General features: G+C 32.8%; 1 long non-coding RNA gene across 1 annotated transcript; it reads left to right on the forward strand.

The window, feature by feature from the left end:
- Window positions 1-11,559: 11,559 nt before the first annotated feature.
- LOC133874179 (uncharacterized) lies at window positions 11,560-14,838 on the forward strand. The gene is made up of 3 exons (XR_009901218.1): window positions 11,560-12,191; window positions 13,064-13,099; window positions 14,352-14,838. It is a non-coding gene; the product is annotated as an uncharacterized LOC133874179 (long non-coding RNA).
- The last annotated feature ends 1,612 nt before the right edge of the window (window positions 14,839-16,450 follow it).

The raw sequence follows: 16,450 nt of genomic DNA on the forward strand, positions 1-16,450 counted from the left end.
AATAAACGAGTCGATCCTTATACGAGCGGGTTCACGAGCTTTAGTCGAGTCGAGTCGAGTTTATACGAGTTTGCATCGTTTAATAATCGAGTTTGATTTTCGTGTTCACGAGTAGCTCATTTAATAATCGATTCGAGCACGAGTCGAGTTTATTCGAGCCGATCTCGAGTAAGCTCACGAGTAGCTCAGCTCGTTTACACCCCTAACGACAACACTAATGTCATCATTGATATAGTATATAAAATCAAGATATATTATAAAACAACATTCGCGACGATTATAGTTGTTGCTAATATGAACATATCAGTTTATGTTGTCACAAAAATGGTATATAAAATCTATATTTATTATATGAAATCATATTGGAGATGAAGTTTGTCATCTCAGATATAAATATATCAGAAACAACGCTTTTGTTGTCATTAATATGAAATTTAAAACTGGTATTTTTTTATAAAACCATATGAGCGACGGCTTTTTATTGTCTCTATTATATATGGTATATAAGACAGACATCGAAGACATTATGGCTGTACATAAACCAGTATGTCCGATAACCCGCTCGGTTAAATCTGATCCAAACTTGAACTTGATTTTGTACAACCCCGCTTATTACTGTAGAAACTCGTTCTATTAGTAAGTGATACATATTTGATTCGCTCAATGAGACTCGATAAAGGCTCGTGACCTAGCTTGGTTAAATCTCAACCCAACCCACTTGCCCAACTCGGTTAGGGCTCATAAGCCTATCTCATATAAAGCTTAACTGGACTCGATTAACGTTTATGAGCCTAGCTCGTATACTTACAAAAATATAAGTACCAAAGTATGTATATTAGCAATTAAGTAATATATATTATATTTATATACGTTATTTATAATTTATATTTATGCTACCCCATTTAATCATTATATCAGTATCATATGAATATGATCATATAATTTAAATGTTAACATTAGATACTTAAGAATTATGAATTACATGATCTAAGATCATATGGAATGTGATATCATATGATATAAGTATTATCATTAGATACTTAGGAGTTAGGATAAATATGGCTCACAATTATCAAACTTGTTATTTATTATAAATAATTTCATATCATATGATATGATTCATAACTCATAAGTATAATATTATAACCACATAATGTCACATAAGTATACAAATTCATACTAATACAATATATAGTTTGTCAATGTATGTATGAGTGTATGTAACAATGATAGTATGATTCATATATTCTAAAATTAAGTGATTAGTATTGGAATTAATAATGTGTTTGTTATAATCACAAATTAAGTATTACCATTATAATTTAGATCATATGAATTATCATTCGAATTTAGATAATATGATCATTTGATTTAACATTGTGTCATATGATCATATAATTTAATCTTCGGATATAAAAATTGTGTCATTTAATCATTATATCATATGATCTAAGTATTACCATTAGATACGTATAAATTATTAGATCACATGTTCTAAGTTCTAAAATCATATGAATTGGTAGATCATATGATGATATTGTAGCGCCCCAGCTTTCTAAACAAGTCATAAGTATAATTATCTAAAATTACACGTAACACTACAACATAAAATAGCAGCAGACTTTTTTTTTTTTTTTTTATTTAAAAGATCCAAATTTTCTTCAGAAGTATAATTGTACCAGAGCATCTAAGAACTTCACATATTATAAATATCAATAATTAAGAACTTAGTTTACCAAAACTGCCACATGTAGCAGGCTACATCTCTTACAACGTTATTAATAACACATTGTAGATCAGAAGTTGCCATAAGTGGCATTCTAAAATGAACACATCTAAAATTACAAGTATTTTCACTATTGACATTAAGTACACTAGTCCTTCCAAAAGCTTAGGCCTCCAGTCAGCTTCTCTAGTCATATATCGGGCATTCGAATAGGTCTGTTTCTTCTTCTTCCTCCTCCTCCTCCTCAACAGCATCTATAAAAATTTATAGGTGGAAGAGTGAGTCCACGGTTCAGTAAGTTCAAGCAAACTTGTAACGCCCCGCTTTTACAAAAAGCGTAAGTGAAATTTTTTGAATTTTCACGTGACATTACTAACTCATCAGAGTTAAATGTTGGTAACAGAATATATAAATGTAATACAGACTTGGGAATTAAATAACACTTCAGAGCTTCTACTGAAATACTTCAAAATAGATATAATAAGTAACTCAGCATAATTATACAAAAGTAGTAGTAGTTGTCATGCCTCATAGGGCATATACAATCATACAAGCCAAAATAACTAGGGTTTAATAATTACATAACTGCAGAATTATAAATATTGTCTTTAAACTAAGTTAATGAACTACAACATGGTAGTTCCCAAAAAGGAGGCAGTCTAGCCTCAAATAATAGTATCAGGATCCATCTAAGAGTCTGATTAGTCCTGATATTCTTCCTCTCATAACCTGATTTAGCACATAACACAGAGAGAAAAGCAACAACACAAAATACTAAAGTGAGTCCGATGTTTCCCATAATATAATGAGTGCTGATTTATTTAATAAATGCAACATAATGTAATGGCTTTATAATCACATGTATAAGCAATATATAATCTATGGTCGCTAATCATAGTCATATATCGAATATAAACGTAATCATAAAGCAATAGTATGACAGTTTTAAAGGCAGAGTTTTAGGTATTTCCCTTTTTTCACTCTTCTATTGGCCTTGGCACGATTAGCATTTTATTTGAAGCCTTGGCTTCCTTACTTTAACTTTTAATTATATTTTTTGGGAGCCTAGGCTCCTGGAAGCCTTGGTTTCCTGGTGACCTTGGTACACCAGTTTTTGTATTTATTTTTTTTTTCAAGTACTTTCTCATTCACCGAGAACCTTGGAACTCTAGTGAAGCCTCATGTACCCACTGTGGATCTTGATCCAACAACTTGTTATTAGACGGATTATTAAAATAATAAAATATGCAAAACCACATGCGCAAACAAGTAAATAAAGCAGTAAACATAATATTATAGGAAAAATCAACAAGCTTCGTCATCAGTAAGTATAGAGATACCTACTATTTCTGCTCCAAAGATTTCCCTCTAAAACTGCATAATTACAATCACGTAATAATAATAGATTAATAAAAGCTCTATGAAAATATTTATTATTATTACTATACCTATTTTTTCAGAAATTGTAACGGCTACAGATTTAAATGTAATAAATATAATCTTATACTTATTTATCCCATACAAGTATTTTATCTAAGAAGATGGGAGGCATAAAATACAAATTGGACTATTAAAAATAGTTAGACGACGTGACTAAAGTTACCATTTTTCATTAAACATACCTTCATCTAAAAATACATTTTGACATATATATAGAGCACTTAGTGGACATTTAAGTTTAAAACTAGAATACAAGTGTCACCTAATAAAGCACATACACGCACACACACACATATAAACTCATTTCTTTCTTTGTAAGCACTCCCTATCCGTATAGCACACACAGACATCTATATTTTTATAAACACATGCACACACCTCTTTTTCAAATACAAACTCACCTCTTCCTTCTTTATTTTTCTTTTTACAGCATACACTCACACCCACACAGAGCACACTTACACTTCACAACTCATATTTTGCATCATTTTTCCTCGATACACAAACATTTTAGCCATATATATAACATAAGTTAGCAAACTCACACACAAGTACACATATAAGTACGTAATCATTACTTCATCAATGGAGGAATAAATCATGGTTTAAAAATAGCAAAAGAACTATTTATTTTTTGAGGAGTTTAAGGGAGAAGATACTTACTGTGGCTATCCTAACGTGACTCAGATGAGGATGAGAGGTTATTGTCCAAACAGAAATTCCACCAATAGATGCTCTGTTTTTGGTCTAAAGAAACAAAGGTTGATTCTAACTTGATTCCTACTGATTTGGTGATGGAATGAGGGTAATTTGAGGCTTAAATCTAGCTTACTAGGTATTAGAAAGTAAGGTGAAACAAGGGGATTTTTGTGCTCAGAGTTGCTGCACTATAACAGGGAAGAAGACAGCATATTACGTGAGAGAGAGTTGGGCAGAAATCTTGGCTTTTCTTCATGGAAATCAATCACCCATGCATTCCTTATATAGCAATCTTGGATAGTCAAGATTAAACTAGTAGCTGTGGGTCTCAATGGACGATTTAAGACACCTCAATTTGAGAAAATAGCAATCGAATCTTCCATATCTTCTAGAATAGGATTTTCATATATTTAGGTAATTATTACTAGATATCTATAAAAATCTAATTGTTATTGAACTAAATTGGGCTAACTAGACTAACTAGAAGGGGATATGATCATTTGGAACCGAGAACATGGTGTGGGTTCAAGAATCAAAGGTTGAAAATCGTCTATTGCTGTTTACACATAAACTGCATCGCACTGGATGATTAAGTCGTTCGATCAACTTCGACCCAGAATCGCTAGATCATCCTTAAAGTCGCTCGATCGATCCTATTTACCCGCAAATTTTAAGTCGCTTGATCGATCTAATATCTGATCGATCGACTCCGCTTCCAAAGTCGCTCGATTGACTGTAGAGTCGCTCGATCGACTTTGGTTAGTAATTTCTTTACTATTATATATATATATATATACACACAATTCTATTTAAACTAGCAATAATAATTATTAGGCCTTATACTTATGCATCCATGTGCACACATTTTTTTTATTTATGCATTATCATCCTAAGCATAGTATTTTTCTAGGTATTACAAAACTAACCATTTATAATTTAAGCCCTCAGTTGTTTATAAAATATCTCATCACTAGTGTTTATTAGACAGCCATGTATGCGAGGTTTTCACAAAGTTTTTTTTCAATAAAAGTATGGCTAAATAGTAAATCATGTGATAGACAGTTTTATATATAATCATAAAACATAAATATCTTCATTTGCATTTTCTTACTACATAATTAACTCTACATTTTATAATATGAAGCAGTAAAACAATTCATAGTATGATAAGTAAAATATCACTTAAAATTATCATACTTTAAGCAAACAACATTGTAGAACATAACATAACATCTCATCATGACAATAAGTGAATTTATACTTTCACTTATGCTCAAGAGTTTGCTAAGTGCTACCCCATTTAACCGCAAGGTTATTAATAATTTATCCCTCTTACAGCTTCGAGGTGTCAAGTGCTACCCCACTTAACTGCAAGGTGGCTAATAATTTATCCCTTTTATAACTTCGAAGTGTTAGGCGCACAATCCCCACCTAACTGCTGGGCCTTTGCATGCATTCATACATAATTTCCATATAATATTATCATTTTCGCAAATCACATTTTCATTTAACACATATGTAAAACATCTCAAAATATATTCATATGTGTAATCAAAATAACATGGCTCAAAAAAAACATATATAACATGCTTTTGTAAAATAATGCAAGGTCAGTAAGTTTGAACTTACAGTTCAGGCTTATACTCTTAATATGACTTTCTGCGCCTTCGTATATTTTATGCATTAACATTGTATCTCCATATTAGTCTATATTCTTTATTTCTCATTCGTAAGCCTTATTTTAAATCCTAAAAATTTGGGCAACATAACGCCATGTTTACAATGTCATAAATGCAACTTGGGCATCATAACGACATATCTAAATGTTTTTAATATTATTTGGGTATCATAACGACTTATCTAAAATATTTTAAAATTATTTGGGCATCATAACAACATATATAAAATATCTTAGTATTGTTTGGGCATCACAACGGCGCTATTGTAAAATACATAAAAATATTTAGGCAGTACAACAACGCATTTGTAATTTTAAAAGAATAATTGAATATAATATTCTTCCCTGAGATATTCAATTACACTTTCCCCAACAATTTAGACATTATATGAACATAATTTAAATTCTAATAACTATAATGAACATAAACTAAGGATAAAATAATTTATACCTAGTAATTCATTTTAAGTAGCCCAAAATTTCCTCACTACTCTAAATATTTATCTTTTTTTTTTCCTTTTCTTTTTTTCTTTTTTTTTTTGTTTACTGTCATTACGAGAGAAGTAAATTTTTTTGTGAAAAAAAAACTATTGCAGGTTCAGCCTATTTATAGGCAAGCTTAAGGGAGAAAATCGGTATTTTGATAGAAGTTTACACTGTTTGGATATGTTTTAGGCGCAGCAATCATTTTCCTTTTCACACCTGCTTCAAGTATCACGCAAGCCTTCTAAACAGATTCATGAAGGTTGTGCAAGCCTTCTACCAATTTCTCAAGTCACATACAGACTTGTCTTAGCTTAACAATTGTGCCTTTCACATCTTTGAAAGTTCAAAGTTTGAAAAGTCAAATAAAATTGTTTCCTTCTTGTTTTGTTTTTTTGTTAATTTCTTTATTGTTTTTGGTTTCTCTCTTTTTCTCTAAAGACATATTGACCCAAAAAAATTTTGTTCTTTCTTCTTATATTTCCTTTAAAACTACTTACTTGAAACCCATCTTAAAATTTTCTTACTGTTTTATTTTTAAATTAAAGACCCATTAATTAGTCTTTGTATAATTTACATACAAATTTCTCACTGTTTTAATTAATATATTTTAAATCAAAGTATTTAAATCTTAAATGTTAAACTATCCATAATGTGTATCAAAGCCTAATTCAAACTGTTTACTTCTCAGTTCAAACTGAGGATCTAAAATTAGACATCAAATATATTGTTCAAATATATTTAATCCAACTTAAAACTATTGTTTATACTAAAGTATTATTAGTTCACCTAATAAACTCCTTAGGTGTTGCAGATATAATTCCAAATTAAATTAATAGCATTACAATCAACAATGTGTTTGTTACAATAAAAAATTAAGTATTATCGCTATAATTTAGATCATATCATCAATCGAATTTAGATAACATGATTATACAATCATTTGATTTAACATTTTGTCATATGATCATATAATCATTAAATCATATGATATTCGGATATAACATTGTGTCATTTAATTATTATATCATATGATCTAAATATTACCATTAGATACTTAGAAATTATTAGATCACATGTTCTAAGTTCTAAAATCATATGAATTACTAGATCATATGATGATATAATCTCAAATTAAATGAACAGCATTACAATCAACAATATGCTTGTTACAATAAAAAATTAAGTATTATCATTATAATTTAGATCATATGATCAATCGAATTTAGATCACATGATCGATCCTATGATATAACATTGTGCCACATCATCATATAATCACCTGATCATAGGATATAATATTGTGTAATTTAAACATTATATCATATGAGTATGATCATATGATCTAATTATTATTATTAGATACTTGAAAATCGTTAGATCATATGATTTAAGTTTTAAGATCATATGGATTATTAGATTATATGATCATATAATCCCAAATTAAATGATTAGCATTGGAATCAACAATGTGTTTATTACAATTACAAATTAAGAATTATCATTAGCATTTAGATCATATGGATTATCATTCGAATGTAGATCACATGATCATATAATCTAGTGATAATCATATGACACAATATGATAATATGATATAACGTTGTGTTATTTAATCATTATATCATATGACTATGATCAAAGTATTATGATTAGATAATTGGGAATCATTATATCACATGATCTAAGATCATGAGAATTGTTAGATCTTATAATCACATATCTCATATCATTTCTTTCCGCTTTCCGTTATAATAGACTCCGATAGATTAGTGTTGTGGAGTGATTTTAGCTAATTACTAGTTAATTAGTGTGAATGCGCTACGAGTAACACTCCAAGTTAAGTATTTTAATTATTTAATTTTCGAGGCGTTACATTACCAACCTTCCAAACATTAGCATTGCTTATCTTAATAGCCTCTTCTCCAAATCTTAGAACACCAACCTTCTTTCACTCCTCTTTGACCCCTCTTCAGCCCAACAAATTACTTCCATTCACCTTAGCCTTCACCCCTCCCATGACCGTTAAATTAGATAAGAGATTGATAAGATAAATATTGCTAGATTGGACATGTCAACTGTACAGGATTTAGAGCATCTTATTAAAGAGATTTAAGAAGGTGATTATTTTCTTACACCATTTTTAGTTCATTTCGCTTTTAGCTTATAAGTGGTTAGATTGATTGGTGTAGTTATGAACGAGTAAATTTTTAACTTAGTAAGCTATGCAAAAAGCTTTGACATTTTAGAAGTATAGTTGATAGCATATCATGTATTATGACTATGTCATTAGAACCCAACAAAAAGAAATGATAGTGAGACTTATAAAGAATGAACAAACCATATGAATACGTGGAGGTTGCCATTTATAGTATTGTGAAAGATACAATGGGATGTCATTGAGGTTGCTTAAAGAATAGATTTACTGACTGAAATTTTGAGATGGAAGTCAGCGGCAACTAAGGATTTGATTACTAAGAGATAATGTTTAGCTCAAATATCCATACAGAAGGATATATTGGAATTTAAGACAAAGAAAATATGAATGATCCTCATTAAGTTGTAAGTTAGAATAATGAGTTTCTTCTTAAGGAGGGGAGTACCATGATCAAGGTCATTTCAAGTAAACTAGTTCCACATAGATTAAGATATGACATGAGGGTGGTCTAATGGGCGTACTAAGGTCAGGTTTCGATGTAAGGTAAAGATTTTTTTTTTTTTTTTTTTTTTTTTTTTAATGGAGCCAAGAGATAAGAGTTAGATAATGTTCGACGTAGAAATATATGGATATAAAGGGAAGTGAACACCACTAGGTTTAATAGCTCAGGTATGTTGCGTAAGCATACGAGCATTATAATTAAAGCGTGTAGGACATATCATGTGATTAGTAGGTAGAATCGTCAGAACCCTGGATGAACAAAATGATATATAGAGTAGTGACTCTTGAGAGAAATGATAAACGACCTCATAGATCAATTTAGCGAGGGAATAATAAAATATTAATGTTAGGGCACATGAATAAAACAATAGAATGTGAGTATGATAGTAAGGCTACTCTATAGACCACAGATAATGATAAGACTATGACCCGTGGGGTACTTTGGAGATGAATCTCTTGAGGTGTGATGGTGGAAAAATATGTTATTAGGCATCTTAATGGATGACTGTTATACAAAAGACGATATAGTGGCATCTAAGCATAGCAATTGAAATAAGCTTAAAAAGATTGTAGCTCACATTGATACACAGTACAAAGTACTTTAGAATGATGGAGCTCGAAGAATTTTAGTTGTCAAAATGCATATCGCATAAAAGTTGATAAGCTAGAAAAATTCGAATATATATTGATATAAAATGATGATCTCAAATAAAGATAAAAGATAAGGTCACTGGATGACAAGAGTTAGTAGAAAAAAAATATAAAGACAGTGTGATATGTAGTTTACTAATTAGAAATTGATTTGACTCAAAAGACTTAGTAGTTTGAGTTGAGATTGAAAGAAAAATAGGATGAGATGAGTGATTCTTGTAAGAACATATGCAATATGGTGATTTATGGGTAGATGTGACAAAGGAGTATAGATAATAAGTTAAGAATTGAATCATTGAGTGTCGGAATAGTTGAAGTAGTAATATAAGACATAAGAACAAGTACAAGTGAGCCAAGTGTAAGGACTTAGAAATGACAATTAAAAGCAGGAATAATACGCTTGGCATTGATAATCCTTGATGTCTATTAAGGTAGCTCAATGGGAGCGCAATAAATATATATGTTTTAAGCCTGCATCCTTATAAATATTATATTGTACTTAAAATTTCAAGGATGAAATTTCAATAAGGATGAGAAAATGTAGCACCCAAGGAATTTATTAGGATGATTAAGAATACTTTAATATATATAGTTTTAAGTTGGATTTAATATATTTGGAAAATATATTTTATGTCTAATTTTATATCATTAGTTTGAATTGAGAAGTTGACAGTTCGAATAAGGCTCTGATTCGCATTATGAATAGTTTAACATTTAAGATTTAAATGCTCTGGTTTAAAATAGATCAATTAAAAATACTAGGAAATTTGTATGTAATTTATACAAAGATTAATTAATAGGTATTTAATTTAGAAATAAAAGAAAAAGAGAAAAGTCTAAGTGGGTCAACGTCTATAGTAGAAGAAAAGGAAATCAAAAGAAGAAAGAAGAAAAAGACTAATTGCTTGACTTTTCAAACAAAGAATACAATACTCTTTGTGTTTTGTGCACGGTAGAAATGCTGAGAATCATATAAAAAGTTATAGTGTTTTAAAAAGTAAGATACAATCTGAAGCAAAGTGTGAAAACAAACGGATGAAAAACAGAATTTCGGCGCCTACAGTCTACAACATTCCATCGACTAAACTTTTTATGACAACACCGAATAGATCTCTTAAAATATGCCTATAAATAGCACGGCAAGATAGTGAAAAAATTCACTTTTACCTTCTCTCACTCTCTCTCGTGCAATCAGTGTATAAAGAAAAGTGTAGAAAAATATTTATGGGTAATTACCTTTTCCCCCATGAACTACCAATTTTTGCATAAATCCCCCATGAACTACCAACTTGACAAAAATAGAGCATTCAACTACCAAAGTTACTTATTTTTTCCTATTCCGTTAATCATATGTGTTAAGTCCAACGGCCAACGGGTCATGTGCGGGTCACGTGCCGTCTCAGCTGATTTTTTCTCCCTTTTGCCCTTAGCTGCCGTTTTGAAAAGACGAAAATACCCTCAATAATAAAACCATCTAAATTTGAAAATATGCCCCTGTTAAATTACGCATATGCCCTTACTTTATCATCCAAAATGTCTGAAATGCCCCGTGAAGAATTACCCTAAGCACCCATTGCACCACACAACCCGTCTTCTACATACTTAGAAAAAAAAAACCCGTCTACTACCCTCTGAAACTCTAGAAATCTTTTAGCACTAAAGATTCGCACTTCGAACCTGACGAACGGTGGATTCGCACTAAAAAGTCGGAACAAACCCAAATTTTATTTCAGGTCTCGTCCGAATTCACTCTTTCATTAAAATAAAAAAGTGTTTATTTATTGTCGGAGTGAAAGCAAAATTTCACTCGAACATTCTGTGTAGTGTTTGTTGTTTTGTGCGATAAAGTTGATGGGTTTGTTGATTGTTAAAGCTAAAAATAAAAATGCCTCCTACTAAGGCCTTTGTGGGGGAGGCTCAAGCTGCCCTTCTTGCAATCAGTTTAGCCAATTCACATGGCTATCTTTCTATTCAGCTTGAAGGGGACTCCCTTTTAATTATTATGACAACAACAAAGGCCACATTTTCACATATTAGCTGTGTGCCCCTATCATCTCTGTAATATCCCAGATTTTTAATAATAATAAAAAAATAAAAATAAAATAAAAAAACTTATTAAGTAAGTAACTTAATCAGTAAGTTAAAAAGAAAAAAGAAAAAAGAAGAACTTGCACGGCAAGTTGATTTATTCTTTTATAATTTTCTTCTTTTCTCTCTCTTTCTTGGTCTTCTTTCTTCTTCCTTCTTCGTTACTCTTTCTTTCTTCTTCTTTCTTCCCTATGCTTCCTGAGCACGCAGACACACGGAGAGGGAGAAATAGAGAGTGAGCGAGAGGCTGAGGGAGAGAGAGAGATGCCGACAGGGAGAGACAGAGAGATGAGAAGAGAGGGAGAGAACCAGAGAGAGAGAGAGAGACTGAGCATAAGAGAGACGAAGAGGGAAGAGAGGCCGTGACCCGTCGACCCAGGTGGCGCAATTCTGGTGGCCAGAACTGAAATCTGGCGAGGCAGTGCGATTCCGGTGGATGCCCAGGCCGATTTCCGGCGAGCTAGTGAGCCCGTAACCCGAAGAGACTCGGAGACCCGAGTGACCGTGACCCGTGCGACCCGCAACCCGCCAGACCCAAGAGCCCTGATGCCCGACCCTCCATGTCTGGCGGCCTGAGACGCGATTTCCAGTGAGTTCTCCAACGAACCAAGGCCGATCTTCTGGTGGTGGTGCTGAGTCGTCGTCGGTAGAGCCCACAACCCGAACCTGTGACCCGCTGAACCCGGGAGGAGACCCGGTTTTCCATGTGCGTTTTCCGGCAAGCTTCAATAGGATTTTCCGGCGACTCCTAAGTCCAGAAACTATGGGTAATTTCTGGGTTATTCTTGTTTGTGTGTGTGTGTGTGTCGGCAGTGGGTATTTGATTATTTTGGGGTGTTGTGGCCGGTTGTATTTTGGCAGTGACAGATTTGGGTTTCTTGTGTAACTTAACCGATTTTGTAGTGTTTGGATTTAGGGTGATGTTGGCCAAATGGTTTTGAGGTTACAATTGTTTCTGTTGATAAATTGTGTGTGATGATAATGGATAAATTCTGGTCAATTACTGTGATGTTGGGTTTATTTGGAGTATTTTATTGTTGGTGATTTTAGGCCCTGTTTTGATGATGGCCAAATATTAATAAATTTCAGTGGTTTTGGATTATGTGTTTGATGATCCGGTTAGGTATATTGGGTATGGATGTTGATTTGTTATTTTTCCCTGTTTTAGGTATGTTGGCAGTGAGGGTGTTGAGTTGTGCTTTGAATTGGGTTAGCATTATGGGCTTTGATAGTTGTCTTGATGATATGTGAAATGAGGAGTTTGGTTGTCTTATTTTGGATTTATATTTTGTGGTCTATAGGGATTGGCTAAATGAGTTGGAAGAATTTTTATAGCACTTGTTGGATTGAATTGTTAATTGAGGGTTAACATATTCAAATAAATGTGTTACCTGTGATTCCTAGAGTTGAGTATTGACTATAGCTTTAGGTTTGATTATGAGCTTAGTTATTGTGAGCTATTTATTAATGATATCAGATATCTACAGTGAATTTGGGTAGAGATTTTTTTATTAATAGGAAGTATTTGAAAAATTATGATTGCATGTTATGTAGGATATTTATATAGGATATATTAATTTAAGTCTTAAAACTGAAATTTCAAAACGCTCCGCTAAATTCATCATTGTGTTTTATCTAGGTAAAAAGTCGATTCTGACGCTAATGGAAAGTTCAGGTAAGGGAATACAACACCGAAAAACCCCCAACAAGATTTTATTATAAATCATTTGAAAAAGTGTTGGGGAATTTTACAAAGCGTTTGCTTATGTGATTTTTAATGCCAAGCTTTATTACTCATATGTTATTGTTCAAGAATTTTGTGTATAAATCACAGATATGATTAAAAGCATATTTTAAAGTTATGATTTATGCATAATTACAGTCATAATTAAGAGCATTTCAAAGTTATGGATTATGTATACTTATAGTCATGAAAAAGAGCATTTGAAAGTTAAGATTATAGAGCATTCCGAAGTATATGATTTTATTCAAGAATATAGTGTTGAAAGAAAAGAGGATCTAAAGTTTAAATTCTGCACATGACTACAGTTATGAACGCGGCTCATACAGTTTTAAAGTAAAGTTTACAGTTATTGCAGAGCCTACAGAATTACAGAAAGCGTTCATGTGCAATAATAATTGTTTAACCCTGATGCACTATTACAGTTATGATTGGTACCCATAGGGTAGCATGGCAAGCATACCGTAAGTCGGTGTGTGCTACCATCCGAGGTTGGCCTTCACCTAGGGAAGATCCCCAACCCGGTACGGCTCTCCCCTGTGACGACAGGCTGAGTCCATAGGTCTGTGTGACAAAAGCCAACGTGCTCCGCTCACGGGAAACAGCGGTGTAGAGTCTGTAAAGGGTTAAACCACAGATAAAGGATTAAAGGGAAAACAGATAAAAAGAATTTATTAAATCATTATAAATTTCATATGCCATTATTTATATTTCTCATTCACTTGTTCTGTTAATTGTTCATATGATTATGCCTCCTGCTTTAAAACAATACATTTCTTATCACGAATCATGTTTTTAGCACGTGTTTTCTTATAAATCATAAACAGTTTAGTATGTCATTTCTTAAACACTTTGCATAACTATAATCTCCAACTTATAATCACTCAAAGATCACATATCTTATTCATACTTCTAGACATCATCATAGTTTCAATATATCCAAAAATACTCAAATCATCCAAAATAAATTAAAATCAATCATACACTTGGTTTAGGTTGTAAAACAATATACATTATGAAATTCACTATATATGAAATTAATTCTTATCAGTGAGTAAAATAAATCTGTCATTATGCATGACTAAAGATTATGGCATAAAGGTTTATAACATGTTTTATTCCCTTGGTGTTGTATTTTCCTTACTGAGTTGTCGAACTCACCCCTTTTTCCCTCAACCCTTTCCAGATGACCCAATAAGATGTCGACATTTCTTGGTATTGGCATAGATCTCGCAAAGAGCAATAGATCATTGCGGACTGACCAAATCTTTATTTTGTATAGTATGTTTCTCTTGGAGAATTCAAGGTATTGTAAAGAATTATTAATGGAAGGGTATAATAAAGTAGGAGATTTAAATTTATATGTTGTAAATGCACGCTTCCATTTAAAGATGTTTGTTTTTAGCACTCAAGTTCGCGTTTTTTTTATATCCCAAAACGGGGGCGTGACAATCTTCGACATTTACCAACATCTACTTGTTTGAAAAGTGGACTGCTTTGAAGATTTCAAGATGTGCCAACTCTCGTGCACATCTAGTAGCAAAAAATGGCCGCTTCCCATCATATATTTGGAAGCATTCTCACTCATTCTCATTCTCTTTATTTTATTAGGATTAAGAGTGAGAAAGACTCCCTTTGTAATCTTTGTTCTCTTTCCCCAATCTGAATAGAAAAAAAAAAAAAACCATTCGATTCTATTAGCTTGAGATTCCGATTTTGAAATAAGGGGTTGTTTAGTAATGCGTTTTGTTGTTGATTTTTTGTTTAAATAGTAAAAATACGTTTTATTTTTTTTGGTGAGAGAAAAGTTAAGAAAGTTGTTTAATAATAGTTTTGAAAAAATATTGATTTTTTATTTTTATTTTTTATTTTTCGGGAAAAAGTGAAAATGAGTGAAAGAATGTTAACCAACGGGGCCTTAAATGATTTATTTTTTTGAACAAAGAAGCATGTGCTCCTTCCATTACTAAAATAGCATTACAGAGATAGAATGAGGGGTACAAGACACCCCTACATTCAAGTCAGAAACAAATCTGACAAAGCAGTTGTCTAAATAATACACAAATATTACATGAACACCCCTTAAAGCTCCACACTACAAATAAGTCCAGCAAATATTTGTGCACTACAAAGACACTGTGAAACACACAGACAACAAGGGAATACACAAACAAACACAACACAACAAGAAGCAACACTGTCCTCATCGCTGGAAGAAGCCACACCGCCACCGGAGGCGGCGCGTGAACAACAAGCGCTGTCACAGGAGTCTCCCCAGCAGCGAAAACAACCATCTCCAACCACCGATCACTGCCAACCATGACCTGACAAGATGGCGAGATCCACACGTGCCAATCACGGAAGAGAGATCCCCCCACGTGCAGACCACGCGCCGGCAAGAAAGAATGGCAAGGCCATCGGCTGGATATGGCCGGTCCAGAAGATGACGGTGATCACGGCTAGGAAGCGCGTGTCTTGAAAGAACTGGAAGAGAAACGTAGATCTGGAATCTTGAAAAAGGAAACTACTGCGGCTCAAACCAGAACTCCACTGGAGACACAAGAATGGCGGCCGAACCCCAAAACCAACACTAAAGACAAGAAGCCTTCCTGTTAGAACACAAGGAAAAGAAAAAACAACAAAACCAAAACAACAACTCCACTACCCATAAGGGTAAGGAGACGAAACCTCCACCGGAAACGAGTCCGGGAGGAACAGACTCCTTGCCCTAAAGGCAAGGAGAAGAAAATCCACGCTCCAGTGGTAAAACCACGGAGGGGCAAAAGCCTCCTAGCTCCCTAGGAGGATCAAAACAACCCAGAGGAGGGAAGCAAAACCTCCCTCCCCCGGCGAGAAACGCTAATCACCAAAGGCTTTCTCTCTCTAAAAACCGGGACTTTCTCTCTCTAAAAGGTTAGATTGAAATGGTCCTTAAATGATTTATTTGTTTTTTCAAGTTGTTGGTCAGTGATTTGTAAGTTTTGAGTTACTTAGGATGCGATAGTGAGTTATAATTTTAAATGCAAGCCAAACGCAAAACATAATTTTAGCATTATGATTAGATATCAACCAAATAGCAAAAATAAAGGTTTTTTTTTGTTGGAAAAACTTTATTTTATAACCCCTGATCTTTCATTATTTTTTTTAAAAATGTATTTCAACTTTAAAACGTGTCAATTAGCGGCATCCATCTTCCAATTTTTTTTTCAATTTTAACAATCCGATAGAATTTTTCGTTCAATCTTATTAAAATTTTCAAAATACCCATATGTTTATTTTTTTAAA

This window comes from Alnus glutinosa, chromosome 7 (assembly GCF_958979055.1).
Source record: "Alnus glutinosa chromosome 7, dhAlnGlut1.1, whole genome shotgun sequence".
NCBI lineage: Eukaryota > Viridiplantae > Streptophyta > Magnoliopsida > Fagales > Betulaceae > Alnus > Alnus glutinosa.